The sequence below is a fragment of the Wyeomyia smithii genome, chromosome 3 (assembly GCF_029784165.1).
Source record: "Wyeomyia smithii strain HCP4-BCI-WySm-NY-G18 chromosome 3, ASM2978416v1, whole genome shotgun sequence".
In the NCBI taxonomy this organism is placed as follows: domain Eukaryota; kingdom Metazoa; phylum Arthropoda; class Insecta; order Diptera; family Culicidae; genus Wyeomyia; species Wyeomyia smithii.
In genome coordinates, this window is record NC_073696.1 from 220212016 (window position 1) to 220232038 (window position 20023).

Consider the following 20023-nt stretch of genomic DNA (forward strand, 5'->3'; position numbering starts at 1 on the left):
GTCGATTTTTTCATTCACACCAGAACTCGATGTCATTGCATGGCTAAGAGTATTAAAGCGGTTCATCGTCAGATGGAAATGTTAAAACTTGATTGCAAACAGCCAGAACAAAATTTCATTGCTTCCATTTGAGCCCTCAAAAGTCCTAAACTTATCGGAAGTTAATTGCTGGTGACTCCGCTTATCGTTTTGCATTTTAAATTTGTATGAAGATTTCTAAGAGATAACTTGCTTCTTGCAACCTTGACCAACCTTTTTAATGAGTATTGTGCGCCTCCGCTTTCAACCACACGGCTCTCGCCCTAATTTTGAGCTGTTGTCAAAATCAACACCACGGGCTCATGGACGAATGGTAGTAAGACGCAATGGAGTTGTATAGGAAAAACATGTGTTTTGATAAAAATAGATTGCGTCTAGTGAAAGTAAGTACCAGAAAGTTAGAATTAAATGTATAGAAGACAATTGATAGATGTATTCTCGGTCAATGAGCAAAATACTCGGAGAAATTTCGATTTTACTACCACTTAAAAAGCGCCATCTCTTGTTATTGGACATTTTTTCAGGTGTCCCATTGAAGGTATTGGGTTTTATTGGCTATATATATATATATATATATATATATATATATTTGCATTGCATTAAATTTTACCTTTCGAATTAAGTTTTGATGTAGTTTTTTTTTAATTTTCTGGACGTTTCTCATACAACCTCATTGTAAAGTAGTTTCCTGAAACACGTCTAGGAATACAATTGCACATATTGCACATTCATGATTTTTAATGATTTTATTCCTGTCAGTATTTACGTCATTTCACACAATGTGACCAAGAAAAAACTTCTATAATGCATACGGGTCATTCCATACGAAGTGACCACGAAAAAGCACAAACTTGGACACGAACATTACAGATTTTGCTCAAAGTTGGGGGAATTATTCATCTAGTGGCACTTTGAAAAAAAAAACCCAATTTTGGGGTCGATTGTAATACCTCCCTGTTCTGTGGGACCCCCCTCTTTGTTGCAAAATAAGGTAAGATGTCCGATAAATACTGATAGATAACATTTAAGAAAAAAAATCCTGATTTTGAAGAAAAATATAATTTTTGACCGGAAGTGTTGCCAGATAAATGATTTTGGTATTTGAAAACTAAACTTGCACTTTTCGGCAAATGTAGCCATTTTCATTTTGAATTTGATAATTTCATCGTATTTCTCGGAAAATTTTACGTAAGAAACAATTATCACCCCGAAGTAATATGAGCCAATCTTGAGATAGAACATTTTTACGAAAATAGTTGTGAATTTCGTAATTCATTTTTCTTGCAATTTATAGACGTAAGACGCCCGAGAAATACTGATAGGTGGATTTTGAAGAAACAAACCAAATAATCCAGAAAAAATATTGTTTTCAACCAGATGTGTTGTCAGATAGATTTTTTTTTTTGTATTTTAAAACTAAATTTGCATTTTCCGGCAAATTCAACTAATTTTATTTACTATTTGATAGTTTCATCGTATTTCTCGAAAAATTTTACGTAAGAAACACTTATCAGCTCGAGGCAATATGAGCCAATCTCCAATCTCACAATTATTTTTTCCCTCAAGTTTGTGTTCTGAATAATTCCCTCAACTGTTGTTCTGTGATAGTCGTGTCCAAGTGCCATGTACACTTCGTATGGAATGACCCTTATAGTTCTTTCAATCTTAAAAAAGACGATGGCGGTTTTACTGTTGATTGCTCTGAAACCAAGGTTATGAAAATGACTGCAAGACAGTGACAGCAAATTTTCAACTAATCCGGCTCTTATTGAATTGCACGGCTCTCTCTGCTCCCCACACGTTCGGTAAACAGTCCGACAGCAACTAAGGCGTCGTACACGACGTAACGCTAAAAGTCTAGATTTCAGACCCCCCCATGTAACGATAAGTAACGTTTGACATGACTCCCCCCCCCTAAAATTATGTAACGCTGAACAACGTGACCCCCCCCCCCAAATTTCCAATATGAGCCAACATCATAGTTACGTAACTGTCCCTACTAACCCACCCTCCCTCCTATGTAACAATAAGTAACACAGACTCGACCCCCCCTCCCCCTTTCATGCGTTACGTAATTTGTGTACGACGACAGCACACACATGCAACTCCGGACGGGCTGTTATTTTCCCTCTCCTTATGAATCTTGGTTCTTTCTAGCTGTCGCTAGTGACAGCCTTCACAGCGCGAAATCTTTCGGCACAAATCCGAGCGGGCTGTCATGTGATTATGTTTCACGAAAGTAAGGCCGATGCTATAATGCAAGCGAGGCAGTGCGAAACCCGTTCTGTCTCGGGAAATAATATCAACAATGACAAAATATATGAAACCATTTCATTCGTGTTCATCATGGCATCGGCTTAAGAAAGAGTCGGCGCAGTCGTTTTACTAAGCCTGTCTAAAAAACCGGAATTAATGATGACAACTCACTTGCCTAGGTCTATCGACCCGTATCTGGTGAAGCGCAGGACTTAAATGAGACAAGACGACTATGATCAACTGTAGAGCAACATGTCAAAAGGGCCTATCTGCTTTGATCAATCGGTTACTTTCAGCCGCCACGGCTTATTAAACACGCTTTATGATATAAAGAAAAAAAAAAGAAAACCACGTTGGGAATACTGAACCATTAAACAAATGTAAAGTCGATCAAGAAAATTGATGAAAGTAGATAGGTGCTTTTGACATGTTGCTCTACAACTAATGTCTATCTTAAAGCTTGTGACATCTTCGCGCCTTCCCAGGTTGCATGAGCATTGAGTTCTTTACAGCCCTTTAAACCCACTGGAAAAGATGAAATTTTTCCAGAATCACTTCGACAGGAAAAAGAAGTGCGAATTCCCCTGTTGACCGAATTATTCAGAGCTAGTTTTAGTCTGCGTTACATTCCAAAGACTTAGAGGAAGGTTCGAGCTGTTTTTGTTCCGTAAGCGGGACAAAGAAATGAAAAGTCTTCTAGCCTTGTTAGAACCATCAGTCTCTCCTCTGTTCTATTAAAGGCAATGAAAAACCTAGTGACCGACTCTATTAAGTTAACGAGCTTATTGAGTTTTCAATTAAGCAAACACTAAATTGTTTGCCAATAGGTTAGATCTACAATAAAGGGGCTACAATCGCTTGTTAATGAAATCGACAAATCGCTTCAAACTGAGTAAATTGCTTTTCTTGATATTAGAGGAGCATTCCACAATATATCCTATTAGCTCAATGCGTTTCGCAACTGTATTATCGAATGGATAATGGCGACGCTCAAATATCGAGAAATTTCTGCTGAATTTGAAGCTGCGCATCCGATCGATTGAGAATTGTCTCCAAGGAGAAAACCTTTCGCCCCTAACGTTTTCATTAAAAAATAGACTTTTTTTCTGAAAATTAAGACAGATAGTTGAGTTTAATAAATTTCCCATGGAAGGTAATTATATTAGTTAACTCGCAAAAAAGTTCTGCGCCCTTGCGGATGGCCTTCCGGCAGTTAATCGGAACATTCAACATGGCAGACGAAAACATAGGCATGTTTTTGAGTTCTTTCTTCGTTTTATTAATCAATTTCTCCTCAGTTTTCGCAACAAAATCGTTGGAGTAGATCTTACGCTTCAGGTTTGCCAAGAAATTCTCAATAAGACGCTGGGGGACGTTAGGCGGGTTCACCAGCTTGAGTTCCCCATCCATATTCAGTGGCTACATCTCCTCCAACGATTGCTTCGAATAGCGGGTCAACGCTAGACCCGGCTAGAACACCGTGATGGTATTTCTTGATAAACGACTCAACTTCCGGCAGGCACTTCGAACTATAAATATCCCCGTTCGTGACAAGTTCGGAGCGAAAAAAGAGCGAAATTAACATCCCCTTCTTGTCGAACATCAGCCCCAGCAGCACTTTCTTGGAAAACTTGGTATGTGAAATAAATATCATCTCGAAGCCCACTTCCTTCGTGGGAGAAGTACAATACGAAATGCCCTGCCAGTCATTGCCATCCAGGGTGAGATAGACCTCGTTGTCCTTAACCCTTCTACGTCACGATTCGCCGGAAAAATCGACTTGACCATCCTATTCAGCCGTTGCCGCTGTGTCATTCCTACAGCTCCGAAACCAGTGGACAGAACTGCCGCTTCTTGACATGAATGTTCATGTTCACCAGATACTGTTTGACCGATTGCCAAGCGCACGCAGCGATTTAGCCACTTTTCCCTTGGTTTTCCTCTTCAGCATCCTTTGGAATTTTTAATCGCTCAGGGTCGTCAGTCGCTCGCCACCGGTCTTTCTTTTGATGCTATGATTGTTGTCTTATAGTGCTAAGATTTTGTGGATGCCGGAACAGGCATACCCGGCGTCCACAAAGTTCCGCCAATGTCTATAATTGACACGGTGGAGAACTGTATTTCTTGGAACGCGCACTATTCTGAATGGAGTAGCTTCACTGTTTTCGGTATCACGATTAGAGTTCGACTGTTTGAGCTGTCAAATTTTTACTACTAACTACTAACTCGTAATAAAAGTGTTTTTAAGAACGTTTTTAACTGCCAGGAATCGAGAAGAAATTGAAATCTGAAGGCCGCAAAAACGACGGAAAGAGTGGCTAGAATTTTCAAGCGAATCCCAACGTTTCCGTCCGAGATGTCGCAACCAAGCTGGGAGTGTCGTCTATAACTGTGAATCGAGCTTAAAAACCAGCCGGCTCTCGATTTACAAAAAGGTGGGGACTCCAAATCGGGACGATAAGTAAAATAAGTCGGCCAGACAACGATCGCGAAAGCTATACGTGAAGATGTTGACGAAGTTTGGTTGCGTGCTACAGAATGATGAAACTTACATCAAGGCTAAAGCGACCAGAAAGTTAGAGCTTAAACGCGGGACTACAATTTAATTCTGTGATGGTCAAAAATTACACGTGCATAAGTGGGGGGCAATGGCTTGTATGGAAAAAAAATTGACTGTAAAGTTCGGTTAGCAATAAGGTTCAAAAGTTTCGTTTTCTTGAACAATTTTCTCATACATGAGTTCAGCTCAATCGGTCTTCGAGAAGTGTTGCCTCAAACCAGTCAAAATTTTACTTTTTTGACTGATGGAGTTCATGAATATATACCGAACATATAGAAATTTTTTGTATGCAAATGTTTTAAAAATGCATAAAACGTCGAGATCTGGTGTTACCTAAAAACAAATTTCGACAAAACCCGTATCTGAGACTCAAAAATTTTTGAGCTGGAAAACTTTACATCGGCCCCAGTTCAAGTCAAAGAAAGTCAATTTTTTTCATAGATAGTACCAGATCCCGAAGTTCCATGTATTTTTAAGAGATTTGGCATAAAGAAACTCGATACTGACAACCGTCCCAGTGAAAATAAGTGACATCTGGTGGTTCAATTTTATTGAAATCGCGAGACATTGCGAAGGCACGCGGGACACTCTAGATGAACACGGTACATTTCGTGGGACGTTTCGTTGAAACGCGGAACTGTCCCGCGGAATGCGGGACGTCTGGTCACTTTAATTAAGGCAGACTTTAAACAGCTTCCTGGACAAGAATATCATACGGCAACTCGAAGAGGAAAGGTGGCAGAGATTTTCGAACACATTAAGCTGTCGAAGTTTGCAAAGAAATATCTCGTGTGGCAGGCCATCTGTTGCTGTGGTTTGAAGAGCAACATTTTTATCGCAAATGGTTCCGCAAACCAGGAAACTTATGTGCAGGAGTAGCTGAAGTAGCAGGGGAGCTCCGTAGCCGCAAGGTTACAGAGTCCGCCTTGGTAAGCTGGTGGTCGTGGGTTCGAATCTTAGTAGAATCTCAGGTCAACAGACTTTAGCATGGGTTTATTCTCAGGCTTCCCACTAAGTACCTTTCCTTCAATCTAAATCTCTCCTTCTAATAAAAATAAGTCCCTGTTATAATAAAACTGGTGTGAGTAGCGTATGAATGTTCTCTCCAGGGAATTGTAATTAGGCGATATTGTTAGGAGGGACAGAGGCTCGGTATAGTAGAGTAATAAGCATGAAACGGAAAGCTAAAACTTACACACAAGCACGGATATGAATGATAAGCGTATCACTTACTTCAATAGTGATGCTGCCAATAATAGTAGGTACGGAGTACAGATAATACCTGGGCAATATCACAATAGATCTAATCTCTGGGGGCAGTGACGAGTCCACACAGGAAAAAAAACTGAAGAAGAATATGTTGTCTTTCCTCAACCGTTGATCCGTTTTGGCCGGATTTGGCATTTTGCCATTACGGAAAATAGTCATAGAGTGGCATGCTGCGAACAACGCCCAGGTGGTACCAGAGGACATGAACCATTCCAATACACCAGATTTCCACCCTACAGAAAAATACTGACCTATTGTAAAGCGGAACCTCAACAAGACACGAAAGACAGTTGTCAACGAGATGCAGTTCAAGGCTCACTGGCATTCTGCGGCGAACAAAGTGACCAAGGAAGCTGTACAAAACATGATGGAAGGAGCCAAAAGAAATGTCCGGCAACTCTCAATTGCTGAAAAGAAAGCTTGAGTCAATAGTTTTCCTTTATTCTGTACGAGTTGAACTTGACAAAGATACATGTTTTGATTTCTCAATAAGCAAAGACCAATTTACACACAGTTTTGTTTGACCAACTTTTGACCTTAACACCCTTTAGTTAACCGGTAATACACTCAGGGCAAATATGACTAGAACAAGATATCTAACCTCCTGTTCTTCATACATGCCATCGGATGATTTAAATGTGCATAAAACTGGTTATTATCAAAATCGATATATCGTGCATAATCCACCAGATGAAAATGAAAACTAGATGGCAGCACCGTATAAGGATATTGAAAACTAGATGGCAGGACCATACAAGGTTATTGAAAAAAAATATTGCTTCACCTTACCATCATCATCAAATTATCAATACACAAATTAGTTCGACTTTCCTTCACGCGCAGCGACAATCGTGTCCGCTGCGTACTGCAAGAGTCAGGTATCTTGTTCCAGTCATCTTTGCTCAGAGGCTATATAAAAACCTGCTTCTGCTCAAACCAATCATTTTACTAACGGATGGTGGTAATAACGTTCCCAACTTAGCAGCAGCGGGTAGCAATATTGGTAACGGCATTGGTAAATCCTTGCTCTATTCAAGAGAACTGAATCGGCCAGCAGCAAACAGAGCTGCAGCAGACGGTGATTTCAAATATCTCGTTGACTCCCATAGCAGAGGACAAACAGAGTAAACAGCACCTTCCACAGCACTAGATGTTGGATCTCCCTTTTGTGTGGGAAGCACCGGCAACACGCAGGCATGTCCCAAGTTTAGTGGAAACTAAAACTTACCGTTTAAGTTGTAAAGTAGGCAATATATGTTTTTTTTTTGAGGATGCGAAAAATGATCACAGGCTGAGGATGTGATTTAGACTTTAAAAAATATCCCTCGTCCAGAAAGGAAATTTTTTCTAGGTCCAAATTACGTCCTTAGCTCATGTTCCTGTTTCGCAGCCTCGAAAAAATGACATACATTGCCTACGTTACAACTTGAAATGTAAGTCATAGGACAAAAAATGTAATTAGTTCATGAAGTAAACCTTATCGTCGTTTTAAGGACGACTACATATTTCAATTGAAGTACAAATGAGTTTTCTACTTCTGAACACTACAGTAATCGCGAATTTACTATCAAGAAACGGAGTGCTATTTACTTCAAGGAACTGTTAGCATCTTAGTAAAAAAAACAGAGCTCTCGTGACTGGTTCGCAGTAATTTTTGTTCAAAACTTGCACAACGCCTAATTCATAGTTTCGAAAAAAAAACGGGTTTGAAAATTGAAACTACCTATTCTCACTAAGCCTATCGAAAAATTTTAGGTCGAGTTCCCGGAGAACTGATATATAGAATTAACCAGTAATCGTCACACATCAAAAACATTAAAAAAATACTTACCGAGCATAATTGTTCACGCCAAAATTATCCGTTCCGTTTTAACTATTCTATCTTTAGCATAAAACACTTGAATAACTATTTATTTATTCTACCAACGAAGCAGCCTTTATTTCTTTATTCCAAAGAGTAACAAACAACCTTAATATAAGCAAGTTAACACTTTAACACTAACGCCACACAATCAACAGCCGTTTTTCGTCCTTTGCGCTGCTATAACTAATGCCTTCGAAACTGCTGTACTACCTTTATTTGAGGAAATCTCCTACATTGCACACTGTTGCGACGGCTGCTGCTGCTGCACGATGGGGGTTTCCTTTCTACAACTAATTGATTTCATCTCCAGTGAAGCTGAAAATTAAATCCCAGCACAAATTCATCAAATTTCATTAAAGTGAGCGATAATCTGTTCTAAAATTAAACCCACAACCGGATGAGAATTTTCCAACCCGGATCACGTGTTGCCCAATCATTGTTTTTCTTCGCGCGGAACATGTAATTTATTTACATCGCAGAGAGCACTCATCGATTGAAATTTTTATGAAGATTACTATTTTTTTCCTTTCCCGAACAAGCACGTACTGAACGGTGCGAACACTAGAGCGTATTCGCTATTTACGGTGTAGATAAAATAGAAGTTTTTTTTTGCTTCTTAATGGGCACCCCCTGAAGGAGCAGAAAATGGCAACCTTTACACTTAATGTAGATGCTAGCCAAATAAAGACAAACAAAACGGACGGAAAAGTGATGAAATAAGTAAATTAATTTTTTTTCACTAGTGAAAGCTGGTCGCAGCTGGATGTTAGCTCTAGCTCCAGCTAGCTTCGGATTTTCCTGTTAACACTCATAAATCACTTCAAAGAAGCACCACACCGTCACTAAAGAGATGCTTTGCCCAGCCTTTTTTTATTCGTCATCCAGCAAAACCATCTCGCAGCACTACGAATCTTATCATCCGAAACCAGTGAGTTCGCAAATTGTATGAAAAGCGAAAAAATACACAAAGTCATAACTCGCGGGCGGAAAGCTAAAAAACCAAAAAAGCAGCAGTTATGCAAACGAAACACTATCTAGACTATCGCTGAAACGGCCCAACGCAAACCCGGATTAAGAAAAAACCGAACCGAGGACGGTGTGGAAAGTGATTCCCAGGATCTAGTAGTTTCAGTAGAAACAGGTTTAAAAGATCACACCTCCTACGAAGGACACACAACACGCGTGGGGTAACGCGTCTAACTTGGCAGACGATTGACGAAGGAATGAAAACTGAGCTGGCGCTTTTCCTAGGGATTTCCACAGTTCAGTTGTGTGTGCGTGTTTGTGTGTGTGTAGTGGGGGGAGCGTAAAAACTTCGGAATTTCTTGCCAGAAAGCGACGTCCTGCTGCCAGCAGTAGACTGACGAACGGTGAAGTTGTTGCTGTTATGTCTACGAGCTGCGAGCGAGAGCGACAAGAGCAAAGAGCGCAAGGACGCCACCCACCGGGCAGCGGATATTGCTCGACGAGAGCTTTGCACCCGATGCTGGCTCGGTACGGTGGATGTGGGTGGTTGTTTGGTTAAACCGAACGCAGATCATGTGTGATGTGATAACCGGAAAATGTTGCGTGGAGTTGGGGCCGTCTTCGCCCCGGTTGGGAATTGGCAGCGAATAGCTGCTCTAATTTTATTTGATGCTTTTGGATAATCAAGATTTATTTATTTTTTTTACTAGGCGGGTTAATAAGTGTGGCGCCGGACAGACACGTGCCCGATTTATAATCTTTGGTGAGCAGTGTGCCATTTATTCCTTTAGGATGAATTGTTTACGTTATGATTGTAAAATCAAAATGCTTTTTCGGTCAATGCTTTTCCTTATCTCCCTTGTTCCAAACTACAGATTGTAGAAGCTAAAGCCACACACGATTTTGTGATGTCGTTCTTTAACCAAAATTTTCATTAAGAGTCTAATTTGTTTGCTTTACATATGCTTTTCGCAAAGAAAACGGCTCCGAGCCTCGTTCCTTCTGCCAATATTATCGGCAGTGAGCATGAAGAGCAAAATATTAATAAATTACTTCATGTGTGAAAAATACTCAGTTTGCCAAGCCAAGTACGTGTACGAAGGTTCATTCGAATCAAAAACTGTTGAATAATTTTTTCATTAGCTGTGATTTTGCTCTTTTGTCTTTCACATTTCGGACATACTTGTGACATGCTCCAAGGAATCGATCACATGTAACATCCGTTTAAGAGAATTTGTTTGGAATAATCACTCGACAATAAAGCAGCAGTTCTTAGCTATGCACTGAAGAGTATATCAATAGTTCAGTTTATGTAAAATGCATAGTTCGAACAACAGGAATTAATTACGAATAATTCTATTTTTGGCATGTGTATCTGGTTTTAACACGCAGTCAAGACAAAACTAATTCTTCTCGACTTCTGTCATGTCCATGCTCTTTACAATTTTCCAGTGACGATAGATCGGCCGCAGTTGGGGACATTCTGGTGGGTTGATTTCATAACATGATAATCAGAAAGCAATTGCAAAGTAGTCGGCTGATTACGCTAAATCTGGTCAAAGTGAACTTTGAACATTTAGAATCCGAGAACACGTATCTGAATTTTTTATTTGCACAGAGTTTGGAAACCACTATCTCTCAAAGGTAGAAATTTTGAATTGATCCGTTTTTTTTTTAAGTTGTACAGTCAACTTCCATCGATTAGAGACATTGTATTTCGAACACCCACATTAAAAATCTTAATCGAGCGTTTAAGATGTCCTGAATAGTTTTCGTGAACCCACAACTGTTGTGTAACAGAAATGATGATGCTCAGAAGTTCGACTGCAATTAGGTCGTAATATTATAAAGCAGAATTCGACTTTGGAAAAGAAACAAATAAAAAGAATTTAGAAATTGGAAAAAATGAAAGATCATAGCTATTGTGAGTTTTGGTGTCCCTAGCCACTAACTGCACTGCACTTTTTTATTTTGTCGACCAGTGTAGTTAATTAAAACTTCGGTAGCCGAAGTCTATAAAATAAATAGGGGCCATTCCATCTCAAAATAACAAAAAAGGTACAAACGTGTCAACAAGCTTCTCAAATTTAACTCAACGTTTGAAGAATTGTTCCTTATATTATTTATTATAGAAGTACCATGTTTTATCACTTTTTTCTTCTAATTGTGGCTACAAATGCATTTTGTCTAGAAATGGACTGAAATGGACCATAATTTTTTAAGGAAATTAGTCAAAGAATCCAAAACAATATCTATTTCAAGCGAAAGTGTGGCCAGATATGTATATTTGACATTCGAAAAATTAAATTGCTTTTTTTTATAATTTCATCGTGCTCCTGAAAAAAAATTTGCACGAAAAACATTTAGGGTATCGGCTCTATTATCGTCAGTGGGGTAACTGATGTCCAGGATCGTTCTTCATAATGCAGAGTACCTCTCTTCCAAACATTAGTTCCCTATGACTTCATTAACCCCCCGGACGATGATAGGATAGGTAAAACGTGACGATAACAGAGCCGATACCCTATCACCAGCAGGAATTATGAGCAAAACTCGAGTTACAGCATTTTTTTAGGAACACTACCTTATTTTCTTGGGTAGCGAGCAATTTTTTTTCTTTGATTTTTTATATCTCTGGATATTCTTTAGCAATAGATATTCCAGAAATTGCATTCTGAAGACAATCAGTCAATAAATAAAAAAAATATCACTTATGAGCGACGGTGTTGCCAGATTTCATGTGGAAAATAAAAATACTTTTCCTGGTACCTGAGTATACTCCAAATTAAATTTTTATAGTTCCATCGTGTTTCTACGACAATTTTACATGAAAAACACCTATAACTCAGAGGTATTATGAACAAAACTCGAGTTACAGGTTTTTAAGAAATAGAGTCAAATGTATTCCAATTTACTTGCCATTACTATCCCTATTTTGCTAATACCTCTGGAACTTTTCTGATTATGGTCATTCTGGATTATGTCATTTGGAGAAAATTGGCCGAGGAATCCAAAAAGTGTATAAATTATGACCGGAAGTGTTACCAGTTGACATTCATAAAAAAACAGTTTTTTAAGTTGATGAAAACATACCTGGCAACATTGACGCTTAACATTGATGTTTTTTTGGAATCCTTGACTAATGTATCAATTTATTCCTAGACATTATGTGTTTATAGCAAAAAAATCAAAAAATAATGGTTAATGAAGAAAAATTACACTTTTAATAAAGAAGGGGTGGATATTACGGCAGGTAAACTTTCTTTTCTGCAACAGACAATGTTCGATCTCATGAACGCCATGTTGCAGGCGAAATCAATGTTTGAAGCCATTCAAATACGTACAAATTTCACAATCAAAATTGTTTCTAATTTAAAATTTAGCAATGATTTTAAATGATGATGCTCAGAAGTTCGACTGCAATTAGGTCGTAATATTATAAAGCAGAATTCGACTTTGGAAAAGAAAAAAATAAAAAGAATTTAGAAATTGGAAAAAATGAAAGATCATAGCTATTGTGAGTTTTGGTGTCCCTAGCCACTAACTGCACTGCACTTTTTTATTTTGTCGACCAGTGTAGTTAATTAAAACTTCGGTAGCCGAAGTCTATAAAATAAATAGGGGCCATTCCATCTCAAAATAACAAAAAAGGTACAAACGTGTCAACAAGCTTCTCAAATTTAACTCAACGTTTGAAGAATTGTTCCTTATATTATTTATTATAGAAGTACCATGTTTTATCACTTTTTTCTTCTAATTGTGGCTACAAATTCATTTTGTCTAGAAATGGACTGAAATGGACTATAATTTTTTAAGGAAATTAGTCAAAGAATCCAAAACAATATCTATTTCAAGCGAAAGTGTGGCCAGATATGTATATTTGACATTCGAAAAATTAAATTGCTTTTTTTTATAATTTCATCGTGCTCCTGAAAAAAAATTTGCACGAAAAACATTTAGGGTATCGGCTCTATTATCGTCAGTGGGGTAACTGATGTCCAGGATCGTTCTTCATAATGCAGAGTACCTCTCTTCCAAACATTAGTTCCCTATGACTTCATTAACCCCCCGGACGATGATAGGATAGGTAAAACGTGACGATAACAGAGCCGATACCCTATCACCAGCAGGAATTATGAGCAAAACTCGAGTTACAGCATTTTTTTAGGAACACTACCTTATTTTCTTGGGTAGCGAGCAATTTTTTTTCTTTGATTTTTTATATCTCTGGATATTCTTTAGCAATAGATATTCCAGAAATTGCATTCTGAAGACAATCAGTCAATAAATAAAAAAAATATCACTTATGAGCGACGGTGTTGCCAGATTTCATGTGGAAAATAAAAATACTTTTCCTGGTACCTGAGTATACTCCAAATTAAATTTTTATAGTTCTATCGTGTTTCTACGACAATTTTACATGAAAAACACCTATAACTCAGAGGTATTATGAACAAAACTCGAGTTACAGGTTTTTAAGAAATAGAGTCAAATGTATTCCAATTTACTTGCCATTACTATCCCTATTTTGCTAATACCTCTGGAACTTTTCTGATTATGGTCATTCTGGATTATGTCATTTGGAGAAAATTGGCCGAGGAATCCAAAAAGTGTATAAATTATGACCGGAAGTGTTACCAGTTGACATTCATAAAAAAACAGTTTTTTAAGTTGATGAAAACATACCTGGCAACATTGACGCTTAACATTGATGTTTTTTTGGAATCCTTGACTAATGTATCAATTTATTCCTAGACATTATGTGTTTATAGCAAAAAAATCAAAAAATAATGGTTAATGAAGAAAAATTACACTTTTAATAAAGAAGGGGTGGATATTACGGCAGGTAAACTTTCTTTTCTGCAACAGACAATGTTCGATCTCATGAACGCCATGTTGCAGGCGAAATCAATGTTTGAAGCCATTCAAATACGTACAAATTTCACAATCAAAATTGTTTCTAATTTAAAATTTAGCAATGATTTTAAATAAACCGATCAAAATTTTAAATTGGAATGCTCGCTCATTGAAGGCCAATGAAATGAGCTTTTTAATTTTTGACGTAGGACTACGTCTAACCGCACTATATCGAGATACATTCTGCGGAAACTAAAACCAAGGTGTAACGTTGGAATGAAAGATTTCAAACGGTAATGCTGATGTAACCACATGATGGATTACAATAATCAATATGTCGTTGGATTGATAAAATTATGGACAATTTTTTGATTCCTCAGTTATCATTATCATTTCAGCTTTAACAGTGAAAATTGAATAAAAGTTTCAAGGTCGAATTTTCACGAACAATGTACCAATCACATGCAGGCACCCCTGGCACAGACTTCATGAATAGACACCAACTGCTTGCTGTGATATCCTGTATAGCAGTGGCAAAAAATATTGGACAGAATCTCCCCGTCCCAATAGGTCAACTAACGTTTGCTTCTATGAGCCTAGACTATATTGATGTCTTGAAGGTGAAGCTTTTTTGGAAAGTTCGTAACCACCTCCACTATCAGACAGTTTTACGTTCTGCTGTTTGAATGTTATTAAAACTGATGTCTTGATGGAAAACATGCTGGAACAGGCAACAGTACTGCACCGAGCAATGTATGAATAGAGCGCTGGTCACTCGTCGCCTATCAGTGCAGTAGAACTCGATATACAATTGTGTGCAGCCAAGCCAAGTGAAGACTACATTGCCGTTGTCGACGCACAGTAGGGCGTGTTGGGTTAACGCGTAGGTATCGTTTTGCGATCTGGAACACAATCGAATTGCCATTTGAATTGTCTTCTTCTTCTTATTGTTTCGTATATGTAGTAGCAAATATCAGAATTCAATATGATTATTCGGGTGCCGCAAAATACATTGCACCAGCGGGGACAGCAAAATTCTGTACGTGTCGGTAGAGGCAGATAGCAGGGTATATAAATTAAGTTCATTGTACAGATAAAATGCGTTGTTTATTTTTGAACTCTACATTCTGTTTTTCTCATGTCCATTTAAAATTTTCTGTAAATATGTATTTTTGTTCAAAAACTGTAATTTTTTATCGTTATTTTATCCACGAACTTGTAACTGCAGGAAAATTTAATTGTGTGACATATTTGCCGCTTGGTGATCGGAGAGTGAGCCATCTTTCACAAGACAAATAAATATTGTTTAATTTCTACTAAGTTGTACTCAATGTAGGTCTGTATAGAAGCTTACCTTTTCGCGTATTGAAGAAAATTTACTGTATTGGAATGAAAGGTATTCATCAATGTTGAAGAGAATATATTTTCTTCTAAAATAGAGTGCGGCAAATAAATAATCAAAATACAGACATATATCCCAGATGACCTCGAGGTACGATGCTTGCCTAACAAGCCAGTCGTCGTAGGTTCGAGTCTCGGCTCGGGAGAGACTGTTAGTGTCAGTAGGATCGTAGCGCTAGCCCCGCAATTGTCGGCTGCGAATTTGCGGTTCGGTTTGCGGAATTTGAAAGGTTCTCTTTTCATGACGTTTTTTCATAGATGTTTCCACCAATGAACTAGTTTTAGTTCCAAGTCGTTTGAGGTGTCACTTGATGAATTGAGGCTGATGACCTAGATACTTGATATTACTACCCGAATAATTAGAGGCTTAGTACTGCTTAGATCATGATCATTATACATATTACCGGCACATGTTCCGGTCATGTTCCAGGAACCGTTTAACCGATTCCGGTCATTCGCTCCGGCAACATTAAGAACCAAAATACCTTTCTTTTGGAAGATGTGAGCTTAAATTTGTTGAAATAATCAAGAAGACTAAGAAATGTGTTTAGACATTATCGCTCGTTTTGGCACATGTGTGCCAAAATCGAACCGTGCCAAAAGTAAAACGAGCTCAAATCAAACAGACCCTATATAAAACTATTGTAGTCCTACGTCAACTATGCGGTCGTATCCCGGATACCACCCTCCTACTATTTTTAACAGTAAATAATGTGCATATTGCAATTATTACTGAAACATTTTTGAAACCCAACATAAAATTAAAATATGATCCCAATTACGTGGTTCATAGATTAATAGGATTCAGGGTTCCGGCGGTGGAGTTGCAAATGTTATTCATCGCCGAATCAAACATCGTGCTCTTCCCCATCTTGAGACGAAAGTTATTCAAACTTTGGGAATTGAAGTTCAAACTGAACTTGGGATTTTATTTATTGCCGCAGCATATTTACCATTTCAATGCACACGCGAGCACAAAAATTATTTTAAAGGTGATTTACAAAAACTCACCAGAAATCGTTCGAAATTTTTTATAATCGGCGATTTTAACGCTAAACATCGATCATGGAATAATTCTCAAAGTAATTCCAATGGCAAAATTTTATTCAATGATTGTTCTTCAGGATACTATTCTATTTTGTCTACGAATAGTCCTACATGCTTTTCTTCTGTAAGAAACCCATCAACAATTGATTTGGTGCTAACAGATCAAAGTCATGTATGTAGTGATTTGATCACACATGCTGACTTTGATTCTGACCATCTTCCAATAACTTTTTCTTTATCACATGAATCAGTTTTAAACCCTATGAGCTCTCTTTTTAATTATAGCAAGGCTAATTGGGAAAGATACAAAACTCATATTGAGAAAAATTTTAATAATGAGCTTGATTTGCAAAACGAAGTGAATATTGATTCCGCTTTGGAAGCATTAAAATGTGCAATTGTTGATGCCAGGAATTATTCTGTTCCAAAGGCTCAAGTGAAATTTGATTCACCAATAATTGACGAAAATCTTCAACTTCTAATTCGTTAAAAAAATGTCCGCAGACGTCAATATCAACGTACTCGTGACCCTGTTTTCAACACTATTTATAAAGATTTACAGAAAGAGATTAAACATAGATTTACTCTTCTGAGAAATCAAAATTTTGAGACTAAAGTTGAAAAATTGAAACCATATTCAAAACCTTTTTGGAAGCTGTCGAAGATTCTTAAGAAACCTTCAAAGCCTATTCCAGTTTTAAAAGATGGTGAACGTTTCTTTGTATCCAATGAACAAAAGGCTCAAAGACTTGCTCAGCAGTTTGAGAGTGTTCATAACTCAAATTTGAATTTTGTGAGTCCAATTGAAAATGCAGTCACACGTCAATTTGATTTAATTTCTTCCCAGAATTTTTAAAGTAAAGCAAAGCCTTGGTGCTACGTTCCGATTCGGAACTCGACCTTCTGTTGATAATACACAAACTTCGCAGACAACTGTTTAGTGTACAGGACAATTGCGGGGCTAGCGGTACGATCCTACTGACACTAACAGTCTCTTCCGAGCTGAGACGCGAACCTATGACGACTGACTTTTTAGGCCAGCATCGTACCTCGGGACCACCTGGGAGATTCGCCGACTCTTACTCTTCTTTGAATTTGTATACACTAAAGTGGCTTTTTACGCGGGGGATACGTGCCGCGTAAAAAAACGTGTAATTCCGGAATCCGCGTAAAAAACCGCGTAAATTCCGGAATCCGCGTAAAAAGAAACCGCGTAAATTCCGGAATCCGCGTAAAAAAGCCGCGTGAAAACCCGCGTAAAAAACCCGCGTAAAAAAACCGCGTAAGAAGCAACCTTAGTGTATTTAGGAATTTACTCATTCGATATTATGCCGGTCACGATTACGAGTGAACATCAAAGATAAAATGAAATAAAAATAACTTATAATCGTTGCAAAAATGTTCAATTCTTGTTACGTAATTTACGCTAATCATATTCATGAGATAAACTTTTAATCACCATCAGCAGCAGCATTGCAATTGTTTCTCGATTGCACACGAATAGAAATGTGCGAATAGAAGTGTACCGCTGCAATACGAATAGAAGTGTACTGCTGAAATGTACGAACAGAAGTGTACCGCTGCAATCATAGACGACGAGAGACTGGCGGCATTCTACATCACATATATTGTGTTGCTTTTACCAGTATGTTTTCTTTTAAGACATCAGTTTTTATTTCGCACTACCACCAGGTTTAAAAATTGTTCATGAAAAAGGGTTGTTTCAAACTTTTTGGAGAACTATTACCTTCGAAACATCAAATTAGTCTGAATTCATGAAAGCAAGCATAAATTGACCTATTGGGGAGATCCTGTCAATTCTTTTATATTGATACAGATAATATCACAGGGAATGGTTGGTGTCTATTCACGTCGTCTGTGCTAGGAATGATCGCATGTGATTGGTTCATTGTTCGTGAAAAAATATACTTGATACTTTTTATTAATTTTAGCGCTTAGCAATGAAAAAATAACGATAACTAGCGTATTACAACATTGTTCAACATTTTATCTATCCAACAACACATTGGTTATTGTTATTCAATATGTGGTTATGATGTTATCATCGTTTGAAATTTGACGCAACATTTGCCAAGTCATTTCAAATTTTACAGAATGCATCCCAGTATAAAAAACCAAGACGTAGTCCCACGTCAAAATCTGCCCTAACGTTAATCTTTTTTTAGATGCTCTTCCATAAAGTGGCTCTAACTTTGAGTGTATCTCACATGTAAACACAATACATTCGCGAAGTTATGAGGTTAATTTTGTTTTAGGCTGTTTTGATCTAATTTTGTTGGTTTTGGAAACAACAATTTACTTATTCGTTAACTACAGGAACTCGAAAAAAGTAAAAAACTCTTGTGTAATTGAGGTTTGTAGGGTGACTTTGTTCTGCCGATAACACAGTGCAACAAAAATTGATGGGTAAAATCGACATGTTGCTGACATTTTACGTAGATTAGTCACCTACCAATCGATTTCTGAGACTTTTTTACTCAATACAAGATATCATTCGACTACCACTTTTAGATATTAGCGCATTACCGCTAATGCTCATACATACTCGATATTATTTTGCTCTGTGAAATATATTAAAACCATGCCAAACCCGGTTTCGTAGAATCACCGTTTTGAGCTCAGTTTTTGTCCGATTTAAGATCTGTTTTTTTTAGAAAATGGGTAAGAAAATGCTAATATGTAGACAAACTCATGGAATTTTGATATTTGGTCTTAAAACAAAATGGCGTCTAAAAAACATGAAAATTTTTCGATTTCTCAAAAGTTCAAAATGGCGCTGTTGTTGCCCCTTAAGTTGAAATATGTTCAAATTCGGGGAAATTTGTTTTCGCATCAAACCTCATCAAAATACATCATACATAGAAGCCAAGGCAAAAAAATTTTTGCACTGTGTAATCAAACTATTTGGAAATATCATTGTGGGGCAAAAGTATGTACATACTAAATTTCTGTAGTTGTAAGGAAAAAAGTGTTTAATGACGATGTTTTTGTATTAAAATTTTTAGAGAATAACTAGGGATACAAAGAAAAGTGAAAAAAATGTTTCTTCAAAGATAAAGGTAACAATTCGATTGCAGAAGAACATATTTCATTAACCTTTACTAGACAAAAACACCTTTACGTAACCGTCGAGACACCCGTGTACACACAAATTAAAGTTCTTGTTACTTTTGCAGTTTTCATCTGATTTCGGTAGTTATAGCGCCAAAAGATTCAGCAATTTATTTACTTTTAAATCATTACTCAGCAGTGCGCCAAAACTATTTTCTTATTCTCGAAAATTTGATTTTCCGGGGATATGTTCTAAAACTGAGGAATTCGATGATTTCTCTGTTTCAGAACATACCATCAAATACCATTTAATATAGGTATTTTCAGAACCGGGATGATGTTCAGAGACCATAACATGTCCCTAGACGGCATTTTGATTATCAAGAGGGCGACTTCCGGTTTCTAATTTGGTTGAATACCAGCCAATATGTGCATTGAGATGATGTACAGAGACTGGAAAACGACCCTAGACATCATTTAGGATTTCAAAAGATGATTCCCGTTTTCGAGAAAACAACAAAATCCCTGCCAATATGAGAATTTCTGGAATCAGGATGATGCCCTGAAAAGGAAAAATTACCCTAGATGCCATTTTGAATTCTAAGATGGTGCCTTCCGGTTTCTAGAAAACAAATGAATATGGTCGAAAACCCCCCAATATGTGTATTTCCGTAATCGAAATGGTGTCCATA

General features: G+C 37.6%; 1 protein-coding gene across 1 annotated transcript in view; it reads right to left on the bottom strand.

Moving 5' to 3' along the window:
- Positions 1-9218, bottom strand: part of LOC129730485 (ankyrin-3-like) — a 119445-nt gene extending 110227 nt beyond the window's left edge. The window contains exons 1-2 of the mRNA XM_055689832.1: positions 9077-9218; positions 7956-8303 (exon numbers count right to left, since the gene is read on the bottom strand). The gene's annotated coding sequence lies outside the window, so the exon portion shown is untranslated. The remainder of the gene's footprint in view (positions 1-7955; positions 8304-9076) is intronic.
- Positions 9219-20023: the final 10805 nt, after the last annotated feature.